This window comes from Anabrus simplex, chromosome 2, assembly GCF_040414725.1.
Source record: "Anabrus simplex isolate iqAnaSimp1 chromosome 2, ASM4041472v1, whole genome shotgun sequence".
Lineage (NCBI taxonomy): Eukaryota > Metazoa > Arthropoda > Insecta > Orthoptera > Tettigoniidae > Anabrus > Anabrus simplex.
In genome coordinates, this window is record NC_090266.1 from 1,197,294,706 (window position 1) to 1,197,322,411 (window position 27,706).

A 27,706-nucleotide genomic window follows, 5' to 3' on the forward strand; every position below is an offset into this window, starting at 1 on the left:
AAACCTTGTCAAACAGTACAACTCGAAGATGGGAGGAGTTGACCTGCTAAACAAAATCACAGGTAAATATCTAATAAGAGGTCGAACTAAGAAATGGACCATAAGGGTTATGCATCATTTTTTTGATTTTGATACTGCAGCATGCTGGATTGAGTATCATACAGCAGTGAAAGAACAAGGTATGAAGAAGAAAGATATCATACCATACTTTCAGTTCAAGATGGATGTGGCAGAGAATCTGATATATCCCAAGTTAGTAGGGAGAGATGATGATGATCTAGAGGTAGATGAAAACAGTGATGAAGAACCTCGTTCCTCAACGCCAAAGCGACATACACCTACACCTCTTCCACCTGTGGCAAAGAGAAGTAGACATGCCATGCATCTTCCACAGATGACGACCAAATGCCAGACTTCTTGTTCAAGATGCAGAGCCAGTGGATGTTCTAAACTGACCTTTGTGCATTGTTCAGATTGTAAAGTATTCCTATGTTTCAATGCGGAAAGGAACTGCTTTATGGATTTCCACCAAATCTAAAGGCAGTAATGAAGAAAATTCACAAAAACTGCAATTTTTCAACATGGTTATTGAAATTTTTGAAAACAGCAGGAATTCACAAGTTGAGAGTTTTGTGATTTCTATCCCTGTATACATTTGTAATATGTAAAGAAAGTGTCTGTTGATTATTTGTATGCTTATTATTTACAGTGGGAAGGTAAGCAATTTTTTTCATGAGCATATGGTTCTACTATGTTCAGTCCCAATGTATCATATATGATACATGCTGTATCCGGTTTTGATTTTGTGAAAAATATTTTTTTTTACTGAAATCGTGTTTCTTTGAGTCTAAGTTGTCTTTCCCATAAAAAGTATGTGAAAGTTGTTCATTAATCTATGCTCAGGACTAAAGAGGTTAAGAGAATTGGGCAGTATTTGATGAACATGTTTCATAATTAGGCTAGCAGCCAATAAGGAGTTTTTTTAGCAAACAAATGTTGTAGTGATAAAAATGCCTGTTACAAAAAAGCTTAAAATAATTTGATGTAAAGAGGAATGTGATAAGTGTGTAGTTCATGTGTTTATAAGTAGTAAAATAGGACTACCTCCCATTGCCAGTAGAATGACGAATTCAATGCATGGTCTAGTGCAGGAATGGCCACTAGCGAGTCAATTATTTTGTCATGCTGACCACATGACACCTCATAATCTGCAAGCCTTCGGGCTGAGCAGCGGTCACTTGGTAGGCCAAGGCCCTTCAAGGGCTGTAGTGCCATGGGGGGGGGGGTCAATTAAGTCCCCTGGTTATTTTCCTTGAAAATCATTATGAAACCCCTCATTTGACTTCAATTAGGATTGCATAATATATAAATCCATTTGACTAATTGTTTCATGATTTTACTTTGCAAACATCACTGAAAATTACATTTATAAAACAGGTAAATTTTATGAGTAAGGTATATTTCAGCTTCAACCCAATAAAATTTGTAAAAAATATAGTCATAGAATTAATTGAGGCATACTTCTCTTTTTATTATTACTAAAGTGTAATGTTAAATTATGCTATGTTGTCTGACGTGCCACAGAAGTCGTGTTCGCGTGTCATAGGTTCGCAATCCCAGGTCTAGTGAATACTAATCAGGCTTGTTATGGTGTTGCGGGTTCGTGGCTTGAGGAAGAGAGAGGGAGGGGGAGGTAGGGAGCTTAAAGGGAGAGTTAGGGGAACTGAATGTGGTGAGGGTGAGGCCAAGTGTTATTGGAAGTAAATCTACACAGAAATGGAACAAAAGCTTCAAATAAAGAATTCAAATTTTTTTTGCTAATTTCATTCCAATTATATTTCAGGTTAATATACTGGTTGATGTGAATATGCATATTTTCTAAGATGTTGAGTAAGGGGCCCAGTTTGTTACAGGTAAGATGCTTCGCAGGATCGACAATTAATTTTATATACCTCTGAGTTGAGATATTATTATTATTATTATTATTATTATTATTATTATTATTATTATTAATGTCCTGTGAATTAACAAGTATATTTGAGTTGGTATTTCTAATCCTGTAAGCTACACTTATGCCTTACCTTTTAGAATATTAGTGTTTTGGTAAATATTATTACTAATAAAAGTAAAGGAGGCAAAATTATTTTTTGCAGTTGAATCCTTGATTAAAGTGGTGTTAGGATTGTTTCTAATTTTATTGTATATTTTTTCTATAAACTGTTTCTTATAACCATTACTGTAAGCTACATATATAGTCTTCATTTCATCTTTAAAATCCTTGTGAGATAAAGGAATCATGAATGCCCTGTGTAGCAAGCTGTTATACACTGCTTTCTTACGGCCTCCTGAATGCACTGAACTTTGCTTAATGGTGTGGCTATTTTGTGTAGGCATCCTGTAAATCTTAATAGATAATTTTATTATTATTATTATTATTATTATTATTATTATTATTATTATTATTATTATTATTATTATTATTACTGCAAATAATAATGAGATCCAAATAATTTAGTGAGAACTCCTTTCCAGAATCTTTGGTGAATTTCATATATGGATCTATCCCATCAAGATGGACAAGTATATTTTCATTGCCAGTACGTTGTGGGTCTATAATGGTGAAGACATTATCCATAAAATGTTCCCAATATACAATGCTATTGGAGATGCCGAGAATTTTAGTTTCTTCAAGATGGTCCAAGTATATGTCTGCCAAGATCTTGAGGCACCTCTTTAACTGAAAGACACCGGTTGCTGGTAACCATGACTTAAAAAAGAATGATCCTATGACATCTCCACAGCAAATGTTACCACAAACAGTTACTCACCTGGAGTGTTTTAATTCTTTTTAGATAATTTCATACAGCTTTTCACTAGCCCAGCTAAAATATTTTTTTTTTTCCAGGTTCCTCTACCATTTAGCTTAAATATGGCTCATTTTCCATACAACTGTTTTACAAAGGTCAGGATAGGTTTCATGTTGAATAAGAAACCATTCACAGGACCCTAAACAGCAGTCTGCATCATCTTCAAGTCACAAGATACAAACTTCATTATCTATCAGTACTGACAGCTAATTATTATATAAGATTTATTAATTCTAATATATCCTCCTGTTAAATACAATTATATTATATTCAGTGAACAATTAATTAAAATATTAATACATATGGTTGTGAAACATATGGTAACTGAAAAAAAAAAAAACCATTCTTTACTGTGAAGGATAAACATTAATATATGAAAAATAAGTGTACAAATAAAATATTGTCCACGTCTTGAATGTATTTTAAACTATTCCTCAGTCCTTCAGATGTTACATCAAAATAAAATGAAATGATCAGCAAAACACATAGGCACAATCACTGCAATGACACGCAAGTTCATATACTGAGCTACATCTTGAAGTAATGTTTTAGTGCGTTCTTGATGTTAGCTTATATTATTGGTGATATTGTATTAAAAACTTCATAGTGTCCATAAGGAACATTGAATGGAAATATAAATAAGGCTACAGAGAACATTCACAAGAAACATAACTCCAAGAAGTAGGTCAATATATGGACTCTCATGTCAGTGCAGTGATTGTGCCTGTGTGTTTTACTGATCATTTCATTTTATTTTGATCTAATATCTCAAAGACTGAGAAATAGTTAAATATACATTCAAGAAGTGGACAGTTTTTATTATTAATTTATTAACACAACCTCCCCCATGAGGAGGCTGACAAAGGACAAAGTATATCGACTACACAATATTATGTCTTCCAAGTCATTGATGAATTTGCTAGTGTGCCTGATAGAAATAACGTCACTCACAGACTCAGGAATAAATTTGAAATGTGGCATGATGTACATTTATTGAACATCGTATTGCAGCAATAGTGATGTCATGAAGTCGTGACCAGTTGATACTGAAAGAATCCCACAGCTGTACAAGAAATTTAGGGACTGTGCCTCGAGCTCCGATCGTTAGTCCATGGATGGAGATGTTGTCTACGAGGTACTTGCCTTTATAATAGTTTATGACTGTCTGGTAAATCTACTTCTTTTTGGCATCAACCTCTTCGGCCTGGCCAACGTGCGACTTGAAGTATACTGTGGGATCTAAGATCAGTCCTTGCTTGCTGGCTGGTTGAATGGCTGTCATGTCAATACGCCTCTTACTCCCATCGGCAGCTAGGCCAGAAACTTCTTCATGTACTGTGAAACCGTGATCTCTCAGAGAGTTCATGACCATGAGTCGTATTGAACAATGGCGGAAATGTCGCAATACCTCCCATGAGGACAGTCTTGTTTGAACTCATTATACAAAGCTGAAGGCTATGCATTGGCCTAATTTCCTTCTTCTGTGTGTGAATTCTATCTTGTGCCTTATTATGGTGTCCATACCAGTGGGTGGAGGCATATTGGTATGAAATTTACAGGGGCCAGCAGGGATGGAAAAATGTTTTTTAAAAACTGTTCTTGGTCAAAAACTTTAATTTAAGCCCCCTTTTTTGCCACACTGATATTGCATAGTAGAATAGTCTTGCTTTTCATATATTTATTACTGCCATGTTCGGTGGTGAAGTTAGGGCACTAGGTCCTCTTTTACAAAACCAATTTTGTTTACAATCTAAAATAATTAAAATTACATAAATTAATAGAACTAAACTGAATTTAAATACATAACAAAGTAAATTAAGATTAAAACCAACATAATTTAAGTTAAATTTAAGATATACAGTAAGCATCAAATAATTAAGATAATCTAAGTTGAGTATAAGAATTATTGAAACCTTAAAGTGTTCTTGGTACCCAAGCCTTCTGGTGGCTTTCTTTAACCTTTTCCCTGTCAAGCTAAAATGCTGTAGTACTGCTAAAACTGCCGAACTACAGTAAGGTGAAATGTAAGGTTTTACTGAAAATTTTGTACTCATCTCAATTTTGAAACTATATAGATTTTCGTTTTATGATTTGTGATATATTCATGTATATGCTCAGTGATTTGCTTTGTCCTCACTTATGTCTATACTGAAAACACACTAATAAATTATTAATTTCCAGTGTCTATACATAAGTTTGCAAGTAAGAATTGATATTTGGCATAGTAATAATTATTTAACATAAACTTTAATTTCACTGTTAGAATCACTAAACTATGTTGTCACTTAATGTTAAAATTTTTAATTTCTGTTATTTTTAATGTCCATTTGATTTTAGTTTTTGGAATTAGAAAATTATGGTATTATGTGCACCATGGTGAACGGTTGAAAATGTATTATGTTCACAAGATGATCTGTGCACTTAATACGATTTGAAATGATGCTCCTCATATATGCTGACTGATTTCAGGAGGCCGTTCTGTTTTAATTTCAATGCAGTGTATAATAGCTCTACATTTTGGATAGTTATCTCTAAGAAATTTAGCATTAACAACAACCTTGCTAGACTAGAAAAACCCAATTTTTTGTAGCTATTGCAAGTACTGGTAAAATAAATTGGAATATCCTGGAAACAGCGCTACAGTGAATACTAAAGAATACAGCAAGGGCAGCAAATGGAAGGCTAACTTAATTTACAGTAAGAATATCAAGAGTCCATTTTCATTACTAATGTTGAGTTTAGTAGTGTCTGGCATGAAGTTTAGAAATGCACTTAATATTTCTATGGGTTTCTTTTGGTTGTTTTTTTTCTATTTGTTTTACGTCGCACTGACACAGATAGGTCTTATGGCGACGATGGGACAGGAAAGGCCTAGGAATAGGAAGGAAGCGGCCGTGGCCTTAAGTAAGGTACAGCCACAGCATTTGCCTGGTGAAAAAAATGGGAAACCATGGAAAACCATCGAAACAGACTTTCAACGTATTAGGTCGTGTTACGTACATGTAGTACGTGTTGAAGAGATGTTAAGTACAGAACAAAAATGGCCAGCCGGACACCAGTGGGATCTGAACCCACAACCTCACTCTACAGTGTGCTAGCAGCAGTGCCAGACCTGTAGCTCAGATCCTTTCAAACAGAACATAGATGGCCTAGGCCACCATAGCTCAATTGGTAGAGCAACCGACGTGAAATCAGGAGGTTGTGGGTTCGGATCCCACTGGTGTCCGGCTGGCCATTTTTGTTCTGTACTTTCATCTCTTCAACACGTACTACATGTACGTAACACGACCTAATACATTGAAAGTCTGTTTCGATTACAATGCAATCGTGAAAATTCAATATTCATGGAAAACCATCTTCAGGGCTGCCGACAGTGGGATTCGAACCCACTATCTCCCGGATGTGAGCTCACAGCTGCGTGCCCCTAACCGTACGGCCAACTCGCCTGGTCAGTTCTATGTTTACACCAGTCATAATATTTACTTGCCATTCACTAGAGATTTAACTAAAATCACAAAATCCTCTTTCTTCACACGGCAAATCAGGACCAGGCAATTTACTAACATGCCAAACTCAGCACATAATGTGTGTAAAGCTGAATACTTGCTTGTGTGCTGACACTGTTTCCATTCCAAAACACAACTGAGTTTAAAATTGCTTTCTCCATCCCAATTTCTGCTTGTATGAGCTTTGGCATCAGCTTTCATTATCACAAAGATAGGTTTACTGTCTAGCAAATCTGATGTCTGAGGTGATGAAATGAGTGAATTTCTATTTTAACTTCTCTTCTAAATTTGTTGAGAGAACCTGTTCCTGTTGCTTTCTTCTGTAACATTCAGAAAGGTACTTGGCACATGTGCTGGACTAGTAGATGTTGAGATTTACACCCTCCTATAAAATTTTTGCTGCAGATTCTAGGTGATTTTGAAGGTGTCCATGAAGTGCCATCTGACCTATAAAATTACTGGCATAAATGTGGCATATTTATGTTTGACCAATTTATAAATGCAAATATTATTTGGAAAATCACACTGAAACACATCTTCTGAATACTGTAATGGTCTTCTTTTATTTGCACTGTTCTTCCATATTTATAGTATGATCTAGTCCATCTCTGCAGTGTAACAGCACTAGTAGATGCCACCCTCAGGGGCCTGGGTTTGTTTCCAGATACAGCCAGACATTTAACATTAAAATGAAGGCTGGTATGTTGTTGAAATGGTACATACAGCTCACTCTCATTAGGAGTGTGCCTAAAATGAGTTGCACCACCTCGGGACAAGGACATGAATTTATATATAATTGTGCATTTGTAAAATATGGCATTTCTATAGGCTATTGATATTGTGTAATGTAGGCCTATTTCTGTAATTATAATTATATTTGTCTACTGTCTTTTCAAATCCATTTTATGAGGTTGTAACAGAAAAATTGAAAATTCACAATCTGCTCTATTATTATTATTATTATTATTATTATTATTATTATTATTATTATTATTATTATTATTATTATTATTATTATTATTATTATTATACTGGCTGTCATTAAAACTATGGTGTAATGGAATGGTATACAGCTTTTAGTGCCAGGAGTGTCCAAGGACAAGTTCGGCTTGCCAGGTGCAGGTCTTTTGAATTGACGCCTGTAAGCGACCTGTGCGTTGTGATGAGTATGAAATGATGATGAAGACGATACATACACCGAGCCTCCATGCCAGTGGAATTAACCAATGATGGTTAAAATTCCTGACCCTGCCAGGAATCAAACCCGGGACCCCTGTGAGCAAAGGCCAGCACACTAACCATTTAGCCACGGAGCTGGACTATGGTGTAATAAAATGTGTGTGTGTACTATTAAGACATCTGTGCTTTAAAAAATATGGTCTACTGCAGCTTACATTGTAAGTATAGCACTGATATAACTATTTGTTTGTAACTGTTAACTAGCAAGTAAAATGATTAAAATAAGTTTTGTACAGTTATTTTAAATTAATGCAAATATTAAAATCCTGAATTACTACTTGCAATTTACTGCTAAGATCCACCGTCTTTTTAAATCCATTTCGTGAGGTTGTGTAGGAAAGCTCTGTATTACGGTACCCTATATCTATTATTGCAGCTAACAACAAAGTGCATAGATCTGCTTGAATGTTAAAACATTTTAAAAATAGCAATCTGAAGATAACACTATAAGATGATTCAATAAATGCATGTAAACATCACATGTACTCCAGATTCTTACAGCCAGCCACTAATGAACCGGCCTCTAAATAGTTCTCATAATATCCACCCAGAGTATAGGCTGGCTTGATTGTGCTGGCATGAAAATAGTAAAACAAAAGGAAAGCTTAAGAGTGATAGCTTAAAATCCCAATAGAATTCACACAAAATTAGTAAGTACACAGATAGTTAATTATGAAACAAATATCTGTAATAAGCATCATAACAGTCTGGTTATAAGTAACGCAATATGCAATAGTAAGCATAAGCATAGGCTTAAGAGAGGCCAAATTAACATGTGCATGCCAACAAACGTAGACTCGGAATGGTGGGACAGTCATTGGCCAGAAAGAGTGGTCTATAAGATGATATGAATTTCAGCAAACAGTAGCTCGGCTTGGCTGCTCGCTAGATACTTGCAGCAAGTATCACCGCTCCATGCAAATACCATGTGAAACTTGTATGCATGAGCTTAGGATACAGAGTGCATATCGGATAATTTCCTAAACACTTTTTATTGGATAGAACTTATCTGGCCGGTTACCCTGCTGTGGTAACGAGTACAGAACATCCAGAGTCTCAACACCGAGTAAAAATATTTTGGAATGCTTCGAGAAAAATTCCACCTTTACAATACCATAAACTGTTTATTCTACTGAGAATAACAACAAAGTATTCCAAAATATTTTTATCGAGTTGACAACATGGGCATTAACAATGAATTATTTTCAAGTCAACGCCGAGTGTTGGTAAAGAACCCAATCGCCTAAGGTGACACTCAGCGTAGGAAATGACACTGGAATCCCTCAAGTACGTCTGACCTCAGGTTACGGAGGGCTGCAAAGGCATCTGTACTCCATGCGAGGAGCGGCCTGATCGCCCACTGGCAACAGCTCTAAAATGCCTCTGGGAGTGGCAACTCTAGTGTAATAATGGCCTAAAATGAACATGGCACTTTTGAATCAGTCTCGGAAAAGGCTAGGGCGTTCCCCAGAAGTGACGCTCAGTTCTGACACTGGGGGAACTGTGAGAAGCGGGCGACCAATAAAGAACATTATGAAGGTGGCAATAATCAACCTTATGTCACAGACTGGAAAGTCAGAACAGGTGATGGATTTTATAGAGAATGAAAATGTGGCTACGATGGGATTGAGTGAGGAAATAAGACAAAGAATGGAGTAGGGATAATAACCAACCAAATCTTATATAAATCTGTAGATAAAGTGAACTACATAAGTGAGAGAATAAGAAAAGTACAGTTAAGGACAGAGAATGGAGTGAAGGAATTCATCCAAGTGTATACCCCCCAGACTGGATGCAAAGAAAATTAAATGGACAAATTCCTAGAGACACTGTGGACAGAAATAAAGGATGTGAAAGTGACTGCCATGGTAGACTTTAATGCAATGGTTGGGTGGGACAGGACAGAAAGGTTTGGAAGTAGTAATTGGATCTCTTGGATATGGAAAGAGAAATGAAGTTGGTGGAGTTGTGTGTGAGAAATGGGTTAAGTGTTGCAATACATCATTCAGGAAGAAGAAAAAGACAGTTACTGATTACTTCTTGGGGGAACGGGCAAATTGAATCGGTCGTTTTTAAAAGGGCAAAAGTCAAGAAATGTAAATTTGTGGGAAATAGAAAAAAACTACTTCAGGGGGAACCTACCCACAAAGATACCATTTTGAAAGTATAATTTGTTAGGTTTAGCGAATATTTACTACTTTTGAATGTACCTGCCTACTGAATATAATACACAATAGTATTTTTATAGGTTTCAATTATGGAAAATACCGCGCTTTTAAAAAGAGCAGGATGAAATCGGCCCCTTTAAAAAGATTACCTTAAGGACATGGACAAACTTAATGATTTAACAATAATACAATATTCGATTACACTGGAAGTTTTTCTGAATCACATACAAAGAGCAAAATGTTAATGAAACCCAAAATATTGTTTATATTATAAAATAACACATTAACTAATTCACTACCTTTCAATCACTATCTACACCATTATTCTAAGTAGGCCAGTTGAAAATTTGCTCATAAAATTTATGTATGTTCATGCAGAATATACTGCTTCATCTTTTTGAAGTCTTGCATTTTGTTAACTGAAATTGGCACTTTTCCTGAAGGGTATGCTAGTGCTGATTGTGAAGGGACAGGTCCTCTCCTAGATGCCATAAAGAATGTCTGTTTTATTAATCCGTTAATTCCACTGGATCCTTTGATATATCCAACTCTATCATGTGAGTACACAAGGTGGAACAGGGTACTGATTGCAAAATTTATTCTTTCAGTTCTAGGCTTGCCCCTTGTTTCTTCAGAAACTGCTGTTTTCTTATAATATTTTGTCCACCACTTCTTGAAGTCCAGGATTTGGGATGCTTCAATTTCTGTTACTGTGAAACTGCCTACTTTAACAGTACTTTGTACAATGTGCTCTATAATCTGATGGATTGTGAAAATTCTGTCATATCGACGAAGCCTTCTTGAGATGATTCCAAAATCTCTGTCACAGGGCATAAAACTGTGCCCTCGCATGGGATAATATTGCTGAATTTTTTGGAAATGGCCAGACTCTGTCAGTGATAGTAAATATCTGCAGAGTGGCTGATTCTTGTTCTGTCCAGCACACTTATCACAGAACAGTCTAAGCTCTGTGATGTTTTTGGGCACTGAGTTTAGGTAGTAAAACAAAAAGGAACAGACTTCGTTAGGACCCTTTTTACTGTTTCCTTCATGGTAAACATAATATGAACTGGTTTCTTTTCTTATATCATGAATGCAAAAAACATTCACTGTAAGTTTTGTTAAATAAAATAGTTCCTGAACTGGCACTTTTGCCAGATTAATGTTCTGCATGTAATCAAATGACAATGCCAATACATCCATCCCCTTTTTTGCTACATCTGATGCCTCACACTTGAGGACAGAGTAAAATATTTTACTTCGACGCTGATGTATCATCAACTCTGCAGCCGCTGTGCGTTTTGCTACATCATTAAGATATGGCGATCTAAGTTTAAATTTGAGCTCTTCACAGGTACAGCAGGTATCTACCTGAGGTCGCCCAAATCGATAATTGAATTTTAAATTTATTATTTTTTTTTTTTTTTTGAAGAAATTCCAGTAAAAGTCAAAACTTACTTTACATTCTGGATGCTTCTCTAAGAACAATGTCCACACTGTTTTCACATCTAATTCTGCACTAAGGTAATACAACTTTTCAGAAGTATAATGGCTCTCCCTTAAGGGGAATGACTGAATATGCTCCCATACTGAATCATAAATAGATGAGTGAAGACTATGTGTAATTCCCCTACCTCTCTTGTCTTCTGGAGTTTTACCAGACTGCTTAAGCAGCCTTATTCTCCAAACTCATTTTTCACTAATATCAAAAACTGAGAGGAAACCTTTCATGCAAACCTCTTGACGAAGTGAACCGACCAGTACATGATACAAAAAAGTAGCAGAATGTAGTCCCAAAGGGTTATCCTGTTTTCTTGGTCGCCTCTGCTTGATCTCTCCAACATCTATTAGGTCTTGAAGAATTAGATCTTGCTCATTCTTAGTAGGAATATTGTAAAAAATTTGTGAAAATATCTAAGCAGTTTTCTTCTCCAATGACCTCCAAACATTTCTTCTTACATATGCAAAAATAAATAAAATTGCTTTCAGAATAAGAAACGGATTACGTTATTTTGAGGTTATGTGTGTGGTAGGTCAATAGATTATATCATTTATTTCTATTATTCGTGATATGGTAATGCATTTCTATATAATGGGACTGACATAGACGGTACATGCTATAAAACGTACTTAAGCCGTGCTTACCTGGAAGAGAATTCAGGTTTTTTAGCCTCAACTGACTTGCCTCTGAGATTAACAGGCTACTCCCTTCAGATGAGCTGCTTTTATTTTGTTACTTTTGTACCTGGAAGGATCTCTTCCTCCTTCCTCTTTCTAGTTTCATCTTCAATATCACCTTCTACACTGCTATCATCTGATATTTTACAGGTAATTAAGTCTTTAATTTGCACAATAATATATTAGTAGATTTCATTCATTCCACAAGGCAGCAACAAAGAGAGTTGTTTTTCGCCCGCTCTCGCACTCTACATCTGTTTCCATGTCAACTCTCCATTTTTAAAACGGCGTACGTCAGCGACATCCGCCCGTTTAAAAACAATTACGTATTTCATTCTTCCATTACCAACCAATCAGGAGCATTACAAACGCCCTTTTAAACACAAACCATAGGCCTGCCTCTGTACTATCAAAAGCGTTACAAACATGAAAATGCTCAAAACCCTGACTTACGCCCTTTTAAAAAAGACCGATTCAATTGTCATTTGTTACATGTTACAGCCTGCCAGAAGGAGCCTTTGATGAAGACGCTAGAGTAGTAGTAGCAAAAATGAAACTAGGAAAAATAGTGAAAAAGAAAGAAATAAGAGATAAGAAAATAAAAGTATGGAAATTAAAAGATATGAAAGATAAAGAAAATTCCAAAATGAAGAAGGCATTTTTAAGCTGTGCACAGAATGCTTGTGGTAGAATAGCTGAAAAAGATAGAGAGATCCCTTTGTGGAATGGGAGGGTAAAGGAAGCAGTGAAAAATAGGAAGAAAGCATGGCAATTATGGAATATGGATAAAATATAAGAAATTAGAAGAAACTATCAGGAGATGAAGAGAAGATACAAAAAAGTAGTAAGTGAAGAAAAGAAGAATAGCTGGGAAGGATATATGCGAGAGTTGGAAGAAAGAGGATGCTCCATGGACTTGTAAGAAGGAAGAGAAAAGAAAGAGTCTACACAAAGCAGGTAAAGGGAACGAAGGAGACATAATAACACAACCAAAGGAAATAAGGAAAAGATGGAAGGATTACTTTGATGAACTCCTGAATGTGAGAAGGGGTGTAGAGATGATATAGGCAGAGTGAGGAGAAAGTATAAGAGAGTGAAACCACAATGGAAGAAGTAGAAACTGCTGTCAAATGAATGAAAGTGAGGAAAAAACACAGGACTCAAACTGTGAGGGGGAATGATAAAGGGCAGTAGGACCCGTTGGTCTACAATGACTGTATAGGCTATTTAGACCTACTTGGAAAGAAACACCAGTGCCTAATAACTGGAGTAAATGAATAATAATACATATATTTAAGAAGAGGGACAAGAAGAGATGTGATATAAGGGGCAGCCAAATGAAAATTGAACACCTGCTATAACGTAACCATGGAATGGTTTTATTCAAAACTAATTACCAAAGGCGTTAATACATTTGTTCCAATGGGAGATGAGATGATCAATTCCAGTTTTGTAGAAAGAGGTAGGTCACTGACAGATCCACAACCGCACCCACTCTTGTACTTCCTCATTTGAATGAAACCGACATCCACAAATATCTTTCTTCAGGTCGCCAAATATGTGAAAATCACGAAGTGAAAGATTCAGTCTGTATGGAAAATGTTGAAGTGTTTCCCAATCAAATTGCTGAAGTGTAGCCTTCACCAGATTGGAAATACAGGGGCGAGCATTATCATGCAACAGGATGAAACCGTCTGAGAGCATTCCAGGGCATTTGACTTTATGGCACATCACAGTTTCTGCAAAGTGTCTTCATAGTACTGTGCGTTATTTGTTTCTATGCTCGAGGAAGTCAACAAGCAGAGAGCCCCTGCAAGCAAAGAAGAAGGACATCATGACTTTACTGGAAATTGTGTGAACAGTTTTGGATTTCTTTGGCACGGGAGAATTGCAATGTTTCCATTGTTGGCTTTGCCGTTTGCTCTTGGGCATGAAATGGTGGCGCCACATTTCATCCCATGTGATGATACAGGACACAAATACATAATCTTCATTGTGGTATGGCTGCAAATGACTCAGGCATGATGCCATTCTGTCAATCTTTTGTCCCTCTGTCAGTTGATGCGGAACCCGCTCCGCGTAAATGTTGCGGAAATGCAAGTGATCTTTGATAATGGCATGCACGGAACCACAGCTAATGCCGACCTGAACACAAATTTCTTCTTCCGTGATTCGTCAGTTTTCTCGGATAAGGCTATCAATCCAGCCTATAACATCAGGAGTAATTATTCAATGGGCCTGTACTGGGCACGCATCATCTTGCCATACACAGTACACATGCGATGATGACTTTCGCTTACTACTGCACCCTCAGCCACCAGAAAATGAAGTATACTTCTCTGATCATCTTTGTTTGCCTCCATTTCTACAGCGGGATGAACACACTAGACGAGACTGAGTGCACCTGTGAGTTATATGAAATTCATTTCATTTTGTGAGTCCATATTGATGATTGAATACTTTCAACAGGATGGGCAGGTCCACCTATTCAATACCGTATGTTATAATATTATTATTGTTGTTTATTATACACCGGGACTAGTTTCGACCTTTCCTTTAGGTCATCTCCAGCCTAGATGTATTGTTTAGGGAAGATATGACATGCATGCACACTTAATTTAGTCTAATATGTCACATATAGTATATCTACAACTATTAACATTCATTAACTTTAAAGTACATGTAATTTGATGTATTTGTACATACATGTTAAACTTTGGTTGGGTTGATATTGTCTCTATAAAACAGGTTTTGATTTTTTTAAATATTTTGCACAATATGAACACTAAACATCCCAACCGACAAAGTTACTAAAACATTTTAAAATATTTATCTTGGGATTAATTTGAACATATCACGTGGTTTCTTTTAAGCTAAGTCGCACCGAGACATATAGATCTTATGACGATGATAGGACAGGAAAGGGCTAGGAGTGGGAAGGAAGCGGCCATGGCCTTAATAAGGTACAGCCCCAGCATTTGTCTGGTGTGAAAATGGGAAACCCCAGAAAACCATCTTCAAGGCTGCCGACAGTGCGGTTCGAACCTACTATCTCCCAAATACCGGATACTGGCTGCACTTAAGCGACTGCAGCTATCGAGCTCGGTAATATCAGGTGTGTTGCTGCTTGTAATATTCAGGAAATATAAATACATTTGATCTTAAAATACCATTTGTGTAAGTACACAATTGAAAGGGGGTAAGTAAATATATACTAGAATATTCTTCAATATACACTGAAGAAAATGGAAATTGCAACACCCAGAAGGAGTGGTGCTACATTGCTACAATTGAACATGCAGGACGAGGGTTCAGTTGTGATTCGATGATTACACTTTCAGGTCCTTCTGACCGCAAGTCTGGACAATAATCAATACAGGATGTGCCCACCACGAGCTGCAATACATTGATGAATTCGTCGAGGCATGGAGTCAATAAGGCCCTGGATCGCTTCCTGAGGAATTGTGGTCCATGCTTGCTGCACTGCATGGGTCAGTTGTTCCAGAGTTGTGGGTGGCTGAGGACGGTTGGCCAGTTGTCGACCCATCATGTCCCACACATGCTCAATAGGACTCAGGTCCGGGGATCTGGCGGGCCATTCTAAGGTTGTGATGTCGTGGAGAGCTTCTCTGGAGATGTGTGCAGTGTGAACCCGGGCATTTACCACTGAAACATCCCATTAACAATGTTCGCCATCATAGGGACAACCACTGGATTGAGTAACCTATCAACGTACTGTCGAGCAGTCATAGTGTCCTTAACAAGCACTAATTGTGATTTCACATTAAAGCCAATAGCTCCCCAGACCATAATGCTTGGTGTTGGCCCTGTGTGCCTCTCGACAATAAGATCTGGGCGGCCCCTCTCCCCGGTACGTCGGCGCACACGATTCCAGCGATCACTGCGGGCAAGACAGAAGTGCGATTCATCACTAAAGACGACCCTATGCCATTCGTCGACCCACGTCGATCTTTCTCGACACCAGGCCAGCCTTACACGTCACTGTTGTGGGGTCAATGGAACACCTTCTGCAGGGACACAGGCCAGCTGCACGCAGGCGATTCCCAACTGTTTGTTGTGTAACATGGGGTGCCACAGCTGCTCGAATTTGCGCTGCTGTTGCATGGGGTTCCATCCGGGCCATCTGAATGATGCGGCGATCCTCTCTCACAATTGTCTGTCGTGCTGGGCCTGTGCCAGGTCTACGAGTGTAGGTACCTTCATTTGACCACTCCTGCCATACACGTTGTACCGTAGATGCCTGTCGGCCAACACATGCAGCGACAATCCTTAGTGATAATCCAGCCTCACACATTCCAACTATCCGAGCCCTCTCAAACGGCGACAGTTGTCGATAGCGTGCTCTTCTCTGTCGTTGAGGCATGTATGACGGGGAACACTTCACTGCACAGACTGCAAGTCAACTACGCTACACCAGAGTCTGTATACTGGAGTGGATTCCTCCGCGACCAATCACATGGAGAGACCTGTAGCAACAATCCAGTGGGTCTGAAACTTTGATCGTTTACATACCTACATGGCATCGTTCCATATCTTGAAAATCAACACAAACGACCAATGCCTTCATGGTGTCGCAATTTCCATTTCCTTAAGTGTATATTTTTTGTACTTTGTCTTTATGCCTTATTGAAATATTAAAATATTTGGAACTGACTGTTATGATGAACATTTTTTTCTGTATTTGTGATAATAGACCTGCTACTATAATTTTATGGAGATATTCTTGGTTAAGTATGTAAGTTGTTGGTCCAGTTAAAAATTCTTGCTAATGTTACAGATGTATAGTTAAAATTGGATTGGTCGAAATACATTAAAATGTTCCATTGATGTGCAAGACTCTTGTCAATATATTCTAATGTTCAGGGAGTGTTGGAAAATACACCGAGCAGCCAGACGTCTTGGGAAGACATTGAATGTAATGTTAATAACGAGCTGCTCCTCTGCAAGCCCTCAAAATGGCAGCAATATGGCAAGACATCAACTCTACAAGGTGTTGGAATCATTCTGGAGGGATCTGGACCCAAACATCTTGCACTGCTACCCACAATTGGTCTTGTGTAGTGCGTGCGGGATTCATGGAGCATACACCAGCACAACAGAATCCCATAAATGCTCAACTGGTTTAAGATCGGGGGATCTGGAGGACCAATTCATGGTCGTCATTTCATTGGAGTCCAACCACCTGCGTGCCACCACAGAGTGGTGACATGACACATTGTCCCGTTGAAACATGGCATCTCCATCAGGGTTCTCTAGGGCCAGAAAAGGATGCAGATGGTCCGAAAGAATGTCCACATAACGTGCACCTGTCAGCGCTCCCTGCAGCCGAACAATGGGGCCTAATTGCGACCATGAGAACACTGCCCAAACCAGAACTGAACCACCTCCCGCCTGGACACAACCATGTTGACATGCAGGATCCATAGCTTCATGTGACATACGCCACACTCTCATGCACCCATCAGCTTAATGTAACTGGAACCGGGATTCACTGGACCATACCACACGCCGCCACTTTCCATGGTCCATTGCCGATGTTTGTGGGCCCATGCACATTGTTGAGCTCTGTGTCGAGGTGTCAGCAAAGGGACACAAGCTGTTCGTCGGCTGGTGAAAATGGGAAAATGGTGTGAAAATTGGAAACTATGGAAAACTATCTTCAGGGCTGCCGACAGTGGAATTGAAACCCACTATCTCACAGCGGCACACCCCTAATCGCACGGCCAACTCGCCCGGTCTCAATGGTGTAATGGTGAAGCCTATGCGGTGCAGCTGCCTCTTTACAGTCCTGGAAGAAATGAGTTCCTGATTCCCAACATTCAAATGAGCGGTGATCTGATTTACAGTAGCCCGTTGAGCGCCCAGTGTAGTTCTGCGGAGGCGACGTGATATCCGTTCGTTAAACACTGTGGTCTTCCCGTGCAGCAGTTTACACAGGTGGTAACATTCTCTCTATGATATTGAAAATCCACCCTCAACACCGTTAATCTCGGAAACCCGAATTCGGGTGTAATCTCGGCAATGCTATGACTCGTGCTACGATGATCATCCTACATTCAAAGTTGGTTAATTTGTGACGTGTGGCCATTTGTACAACACTGGTGTCTGCAACAGACTGCTCAGCTACATCACAGCTATCCACAACGCTCAGGGGTCATACACGGCACATTTTCTAATGGGACACCCCTTCCCGTAACTTTTGGCCACTCAGTGTATTCGTACATTCCTATATTCCTACAGTCACTCAGTTAATGTTGGAGTGGGATCCCACATAGACTTGCAAGACAACAGGGGACATTCCCTTTAAATGGAATACATGAAAGATCATTTCAACCGGATCAACAGGTCCATATATTCAAACTGAGAATGTCCCCTCAGACATTCTCAACCAACAATTTTTTTTGCTAGTGGCTTTACGTCGCACTGACACAGATAGGTCTTAAGGCGACGATGGGATAGGAAAGGCCTAGGAGTTGGATGGAAGCGGCCGTGGCCTTAATTAAGGTACAGCCCCAGCATTTGCCTGGTGTGAAAATGGGAAACCACGGAAAACCATCTTCAGGGCTGCAGACAGTGGGATTCGAACCCACTATCTCCCAGGTGCAAGCTCACAGCGGCACGCCCCTAACCGCACAACCAACTCGCCCGGTCTCAACAACATTTAAAGATCATTTATTATAATCGAAGAACAATAAGTGTTCTTTTAAACAAATATTCTCTAACACTCCAACAACATTAGAATATACTGACAAAAGACTTACACATCAGTAGAACGTTTTAATCTAGCCTATTTGGACCAATCCAATTTTAACTATACAACTGTAACATTACCAATAATTTTTAACTGGACCAACAACCTACATACTTAAACCAAGAATGTCTCCATAAAATTAGTAGTAGCAGGTCTATTATTATAAATAAGGAAAAGGGGCTCATCATAACAATCAATCCCAAAAATTTTAATATTATTATAAGGCATAAAGACAAAGTACAAAAAATGTAGGACTATATTGAAGAACATTCTAGTATATATTTACTTACCCCATTCAACTGTGTACATACACAAAAGGTGTTTCAGGTCATATGTACTTATATTTTATGAATACAGTATTACAAGCAACAACACATCTGATATGTTCAATATAATCCCAAGAGAAATATTTTGAAGTGTTGTAGTAACTGTCATAGTGTTCATATTCTGAAAAACATTTTTTAGAATCAAATCATTGTGTTTTATAGAGACAATATCAATCCAACCGAATTTTAAGCTGTACAAATACATCAAATTACATGGACTTAAAAGTTAATGAATGTTAATAGTTGTGGATATACTATATGTAACATATTAGATTAAATTAAGTGTGTACGCATGTTATATCTTACCCAAATGATGTACTTAGGCTGAAGATGACCTAAAGGGAAAGTCGAAACTAGTCCCAATGTATAATAAACAATAATAGTATAACATATGGTATTGAATAGGTGGACCTGCCCACCCAGTTGAAAGCACCAGTGAGTTGTCACTATGCAGTTCCCTACTACAGTGATGGCAGAATCGATACGTAACAACAATGTTGCCACCTTTTGAGCGGAATGTGTTTTATGGTAGGTGTTCGGTTTTCATTTGACTACTCCTTATAATTATCGAGGGATCACACTCATAACAAGGGTAGCAAAAAAATTTGAAAGAGTACTAGAAAATGGAAAGAGAAGAAAGGCGAAAAGTCTATTACCAGAAGAGCAATATGGCTTTCAAAATGTAAAATCAACTCTACAACCCTCTTCAATATGAGACAGTTAATTTGATAAACAATGGGGATATGGAAAAGATATGATGATATTCCATGATTTAGAAAAGGCTTACGAGTTTACCCAGAGCAAAAGTATGGAAAGAAATGCAACGGAATGGATTTGGAAAACATATGATAGAATACATGCAAGCAATGTACAAAAATTGTTGCAGCAATGTCCAGAGACATGTGGAGAGAACAGATTTTTTTATAGAATGAAACTGGACTACAACCCGAAAGTCTGCTGTCACGAATGTTACTCGTAATGGTTATGGACGAAATTATGAAGGAGACCAAGGTAAAAAATGGGGATAGGGAGCTGAAGGTAATGCTGTTTGCAGATGATATTTTAGTGTGAGGAGCAAACAAAGATGAAGTACAAGGGCAATTCAACATACTGAGTGAGATTATTGAAAATTATGGAATGAAAATAAGCATGGAAATGAGAAAGACAATGGTGTTCACCAGAGGAGGAAGGGAAAGGAATTATAAAAATAAAGGGACAAAACCTTGAAATTGTGGAGAGCTTCAAGTACTTGGGGAGCGAACTGATGCAGGATGCAGGGCTGGACAGTTTGTGTTTTTAATGCTATTTGTTCGGGGCGTCAACCTATAGAGATCATTTGCCCCTACTTGCACCATGTGATATGAACCTGCGTGTAATTGGAATGGAGGAAGTGTAGAGTGTTGAATGTGAGGAAAGGAACGTTAAGGACAATACAAACCCCCAGTCCCCATGTCAGGGATATTAATCATTTACAATTAAAAACCCCTGACCCATCCGGGAATCGAACCCAGGGCCGCCGGGTGACAGGCGAACGCGTTCCATCCTACACCGCAGGGCCAGACAGGGCTGGACATGAAGACAGTAAAAGATTCAAAAAGGAAATGCATTCTATCAGTGTGTGAGAAACCTGGTGTGGAGGAAGGAAGTACCAATGAAATGTAAAGAGATGATGTATAAGATGTACAACAGCCCAATACTGACATATGCAGTGGAGACCTGGACACTGACGAAAAGACAGGAGAATAAAATTGAAGCCAGTGAAATGAAATTTTGAAGAAGTATGATAAGAAAGAAAAGAAAGGACAAAGTTCGAAACGAGGACATCAGCAAGGGAATCAGACCGGAAAAGCTTTTCAACAGAATCAGACGGATAAATTTAGATGGTTTGGATACATTAAAAGAGGATGGAAGGGGGGCGGATGCCAAAGAGAATTATGGAAACCCAGATAGAATAAGGGAGAGCAAGTATGAAACCCAAACTAAGGTAGCTGAAAACAATCATGAATAGTATAATTAGAAGAAACCTGGACTGAAAAACAGTTAATCGTGGTTGGCTACAGGAAGACAGAAAGGTGCCATAAGCATTCAAACCAGCGGGAGCTGGACGAGGGAAATTGATGATGATGATGAGTACTAATGAAAAACATACTCTGCAACATATATTATGGGTTGTTGTTAAAATCTCTTGCTTATTGTAAGGTTTATTTTTGTTAGAACTTCAAGATTTTTACAACACTGGTCCATACAATTTGCTGCTTAATGAACTTTAAAAGGAGTAACCACTATAGTGCTTACTGTAATTTATCTATTGAAGACAGACGTGCAACTTTTTAATCTTGCTCCAATTTTTTTTAAATTTACCTGTACCCTGATAAAATAACATAATTATATATAGCCTAGAAGAAATAAGATTTCTAACAGTGGAAGAATTCATGAAATAAGTTAAGTGGTTCCCAAGATTACTGTCTGCATACAAACTACTTCTCTTTGTAATATTAGTATAGATAACATTAACTAATTTCATTTCATATTTTAATTTTCTGGAAAATTGCATTTAAATACAGTGACCAGCAAAAACATTGGATCACTTAATTTTTTAAATTGTATTTATTTCCTGAATCTTTATTTCTTTTTAGTTGATTACATTAACACATTGCACTGACTGTGCCCTGTGCACATATTCTCATCATCAGAGTTCAGTGTAAAGTTCTTTTTACATTATTTTACAAAAGTTGTGAATTTTTGCATTTACACTGAATAGATTTAATGGAACACTGGCTTATCTTATTTCATGATCATACACCTGAATGTTCTTTTGGTGTCACTGACCACTTTCCTGTTGTTTTTTTTTTTCTTTTCTTTTTTGCTAGTTGCTTTACGTCGCACCGACACAGATATGTCTTATGGCGATAATGGGACAGGGAAGGGCTAGGAGTGGGAAGGAGTTGGCCGTGGCCTTAATTAAGGTACAGCCCCAGCATTTGCCTGGTGTGAAAATGAGAAACCACGGAAAACCATTTTCAGGGCTGCTGACAGTGTGGTTCGAACCTACTATCTCCCGAACACTGGATACTGGCCGCACTTAAGCGACTGCAGCTATCGAGCTCGGTGCTTTCCAGTTTTATTTTCTACCACTTGTAATGATGGGGTACATGAGAAAGGCCCCCCTTGGCATACGCGGCTAACTTTCTCAATACTGAGTATCCTCAAGTTTCTTTAATACCCTTGAAATGAGTAGCCCTTTCCAGGGCAAAAATGAATCTAATAATGTTACTGTTTTTATGTCCCACTAGCTACTTTTTTGGTTTTCGGAGATGCTAGTTGCTTTACGTCGCACCGACACAGACAGGTCTTATGGCGACGATGGGACAGGGAGGGGCTAGGAGTGGGAAGGAAGCGGCCGTGGCCTTAATTAAGGTACAGCCCCAGCATTTGCCTGGTATGAAAATGGGAAACCACGGAAAACCATCTTCAGGGCTGCCGACAGTGGGGTTCGAACCCACTATCTCCCGAATACTGGATACTGGCCGCACTTAAGCGACTGCAGCTATCGAGCTCGATTTTTCGGAGATGCTGAGGTGCCGAGTCCCAAAGGAGTTCTCTTACATGCCAGTAAACCTACCGACACAAAGCTGATGTATTTGAGCACCTTCAAACACCACCAGACTGAGCTAGCATCGAACCTGCCACGTTGGCCCCAAGGCCAGGAACCACTCTTGTAGTGTGATTGCTGCCTGGGAGACCGATTACCTCAGATCGAGTAGGGGTATTTCGGTCGCCTTGACAAAGAATACTGCAATGTATTCGAAACGTCAGCAAACTGTACGGAATGTACAGAAAACAACAACACAGCTCAACCTGGAAAAAAGAACTAAGAATAAGAATAATAAAAGAATAATAAGCACACTGGAGTGATGTACACAACAATGTTGAGTTGAGTTTCATTATGAACAACAGGCAACTGCAAATAAACAATGCCCAAGATTGCTAGCTACAGGCAGATACACTGGCACCATCTAGAGGTAAAACTGGCTAAGTAGCACTTTGTCAATATTAATTCTTTTTGTGGTATTATACTGAAGTAAAACTAACTTAATATAGTCAGTTTTACCTCTTAATTAACGATCATCTGGACTAAGTCATTCTCAGGCTGTTCCAGGTTAAGGTGTAAGGTACGGCATAAAACATAGACACTCATACCAGTTATAACATTCAAAGATAACCACATTGGGGTCTGCTTGCATGATTAAAGACAAAGAAAAATTTAAAAAAAGACTTGATCAGTTTTACCACTAAGCCAGCTCTATGTCAGTAAAAGCATTAAAATTAATGTGTAATAGTAAAGGCTCTTATTAATATTCTGCCACCGAAATATAATATATTTACATTAGTGCAATTAACCGCTTTTCCACAATCATATCATAATAATAATAATGTTATTTGCTTTACGTCCCACTAACTACTACTTTAAGGTCTTCGGAGATGCCGAGGTGCCGGAATTTAGTCCCGCAGGAGTTCTTTAACGTGCCAGTAAATCTACCGACACGGGGCTGTCGTATTTGAGCACCTTCAAATACCACCGGACTGAGCCAGGATCGAACCTACCAAGTTGGGGTTAGAAGGCCAGCGCCTTAACCATCTGAGCCACTCAGCCCGGCCACAATCATATCACAACATTAACAATATCTAATGAACCTTTAATGTTAATCATGGATTTATGGTACAGTAGTAGAATGTTATGTTCATAATCAGTTAATAATCCACTTAAAGAATAATTTTATTTTGCACAGTTTTCATAAATCTCCACCAAGAGTAAAAGACAATCTCCACTGACATCAATATTTTAAAAAACACAAATGACAAAATACATCTCTACAAATACCTGTCCCTGATAATTAGTAAAATCCTCCTTTGTATTTAGAAAAGCTAAGAAGTCAGTTGTTCTTCAACAGGACACATTATTTTTTTAATATTTTTTAAATGAAATAATATGAAAAGGACTGGTATCAAACCAAAAGTAACTTCCTGTGTTCAGAGCACTTCGAAAACAAGTTCATATATTATACAAATGAACAACGGTGCCTATTATTGTACTCAGATTTATAATCCCTGATCATTACTGTTCATTCCTTCCTAGTGCAAGTAGTCTTAGGGCCTGTACTACAACAGAGATCTTGATCAATGTTTCTGTGAAAATGGTATAAAGTTAAACAAGACAAAAACAAACGTTTTTAACTTCAAAACTGTGCAGAACAAAAGCATGCTTGAAAAATTATTAAATAATAAGCTTACTGTGGTCAAATATACCAAATTACAGTAATTGTTGAAATCTTGAGATTATCTGACCATTTTCAGCATGTCAATAAGAAGCTGAATAGTGCTTTCTTTAATATGTAATGTTTAGCTCAAATGACAAGCATGAAAACCAAAAAGGTAGTAATCACAACTCTTTTAATTTAATTATGACATGGGGCTTAGCTATCTGAGATGAAACTACAGGATGATAATCTGCTTTTAAAATCCAGAGGAATATTTTAAGTTTTATGACTCATAAACATTAAAGAGCGTCATGCAGACAACTATTTAGGAATCTAGAAATATTACATTTTATATCTCAGTATCTTTTTTCTGTTCTTTCCTAGTGGCTTTACGTCGTACCGACACAGATAGTTCTTATGGCGACAATGGGATAGGAAATGCCTAGAAATGGAAGGAAGCGGCCGTGGCCTTAATTAAGGTACAGCCCAAGCATTTGCCTGGTGTGAAAATGGGAAACCACGGAAAACCATATTCAGGGCTGCTGACAGTGGGATGAACCCACTATCTCCCGGATACAAGTCCACAGCTGCGCGCCCCTAACCGCATGGCCAACTCGCCCGGTATCTTAGTATCTGTATGTCATAATCTGTAGGCATATGTCTATGACAATCATGATAGCTAGGCCAGCAGCCAGAATAATCACGGCTATAACACAAGGAATAAAACTACATTGCAAGATAATATGTACAGACTCTCGCTGTATGAAAAGTGTCCATATTATATGTCCTCAGCCCAAAGCTGGTTGGAACCAACAACAGATCCACCATCAGCTGTCATAAATAGCCTAAGTGTGAATGAAGAGGTGTTACAGGAAACTGAGGAGTGAGGTAGTTTCCTGTTCCTTTCATCAGAGGGCCAGAAGTTGCTGTCAGTCTGCCTAGCCCACTGAAATGCATACACCAACTAACCATATGATGAACACTTTCACACCATTCATCACAGGTACTGACTGCATGAGGAATGACATTATGGGCAATTTCATCATAAATCATACAGCACATGTCAATTCATCATCAAGAATTCCTCTGAAAAAAATATATATTCAACTTCTACATCTTATGTGTTAAGAAATAAAATATTTTCATTCTCTCTTCATTTTTGAAAATGGTACAGTCATGTGAAAAATGCATATTTTGTAAATAACTCTTAATACAGTGGAGAACTAAAAAAAATATAACTAATATACCAACAGTACTAGAGACCTGGCCAATTTTTTTGCTTTATAGCTCCCTCTAAGTATGCTCAAACTTAGTTGACACACACATACTTATGGACTTCCTTTTAACTTACAAATTTAAGAAGATAATACAAAAATTTTAGATTTTTTCTAATATCCAATTGTTGTTGTTTTTTTTTTGGAAAGTCACAGAAAGCTAACTTTCCTGTTATATTACCACATACATCTGTCTCACTATTAATAATGTTTTCTCTACTCCAGCTATCTGTATTATAGAAATATTTATGAGTGAAGGTTTTAAAAAATCACATTTTTGCGAGATTTTACTAATTATTCACTCGAAAACCTCCATCAGAAAAACTTATGAGGATTGCACTGTATATTGTTTGGTTATTGTGTTAGTAGCTGATGACATCAGAATGGGCAGTTTTTTGTGTTAGAAATTTTTCAACATCCTGCATATTTTAACATTTAATTTCAGTAGAAATTCAGTAACTGCATGCTAAGGCTTATACCCCCAGCACACCCTCGCCCCTTTTGTACCCCTACTTCGCAAGTTCAAAAGTGCACCTAACAATGTAACAAGAGCTGGTAGCCTTGTGCTCCATATGATCACACCGACCGTGGGAAGTCTGCAAGAAATAAACAAAGGACAGTAAAATCACACCTAGCTGTCTGGGCTGAAAAAGTGGTGCAGTAACCGCACTTATGCCTCAATTTCTACTGTAAAATAAGCACACTGGCAAACACTGTTTTCAGCTCTCTTCTGTTTGTTATTATAAACAAGTCTGAACTTCCACAAGAATCATTCTGCTTAGAGTTTTATGTGTGGCTTGAACTTTTTGTTAGATGAAGTGTCAGTGAGGTGAAAGGGTGAGATGTGTGGACTATGAAAGCAGGCATAAAAAAAGACTGTGTTTAAGAAAAGTGAAAAACACTTCACAGTTTTTGGAAATCTGGCTGAGTTACTGCAGTAACAGCTTGGTCCTCAAGTAACTGTGTTACCATCACATCCATTGTGTAGAAATTGCAATACTCACTACTACAAGAAATTTAGTAGTAACCCACCTGAACGATCATAGTAACCAGAATGTAAAACTGAAGAAGACAATGCAAATGTTTATATTCCTGAGAGTGAAGTTGTTGATGCACTGAATGTTAGCATTTCTGCTATAGCCCATAATATATCCCCCCTTAAAGGACCTGGCAAGGTAAGAAGCATAAGAAAAAACTGTATTTAAAAAGAAAGGTGGAAGAACTTGAAACAAGTTTTACACAAGCAACATCTTCAAAAATTTGCAAAGTTTACAATGTAGATGCAACTGGTGCAGAACCTGAAGACAGTGACATATGCACCCAATGTGATGTGTGGTTTCAAAACCTAAACACAACAGTCTCAGCAGCCAATTATCCTGAGAACGTACAATTATCGACACTGTACCAGATAGCTACTCCAAGCAGCAGTTACAGAAATACATACCCACTTCCTCACATTACTTCATTTCAAAAGCCTGTAAAATAAAGAAGGAAAAATATATTTGGGTACGCCCAGATTCCTTCTGTGGACATCCATTGCAAGATGATACACTTAAAGTTGCTCGAAATATTACCTAAGTGATGACAAAGATTGTAGCAGGCAAAACCCTAATAAGACTGATGTTATTTCTGTAAGTTAAAATAGTGAAAAAGTTTAAAAGATATGTGACAAGATAAGTAAGAGAAGCATATCTCCTAATGAAAAAGGAGAACCCAAATTTAAGAATTGGTCTCGCAAAAATCTACTCCTTATGATCACAATGGGTAAAATGCCAGCCAGTCAAGGAAGTATGCATATGCATTTACTGCATGTAACAGTCTCCTTTATGACACTTCAAGGTCCAGCAAATGCTTTCAAATGGACATCATCAGCTGATCAGTGTGCAGTTCCCATTTTTCATGTGGAGCTCTTAATGGATCATCCTTGTCCACATGCAAATTCAGCCCAGCTACACAAGTTCAACGAGGAGCAGATGAAAAACAAAAACAAATGAACTCTTTTCAGCAGTGTAGTGTTGACTGTTACAGTGTGAGCCTCTTTCAGCAGACTCCTTGTAGTGTAGTTGAAATATATACTCAGGGTAAAAACAATTCTGGATAATCAATGATTGCCTAGTA

General features: G+C 38.1%; 1 protein-coding gene across 2 annotated transcripts in view; it reads right to left on the minus strand.

Annotated features, from left to right (window-relative positions):
• Window positions 1–27,706, minus strand: part of LOC136863834 (dynamin-binding protein) — a 446,212-nt gene that overhangs the window by 411,106 nt on the left and 7,400 nt on the right. The gene's annotated exons all lie outside the window — the stretch shown is intronic.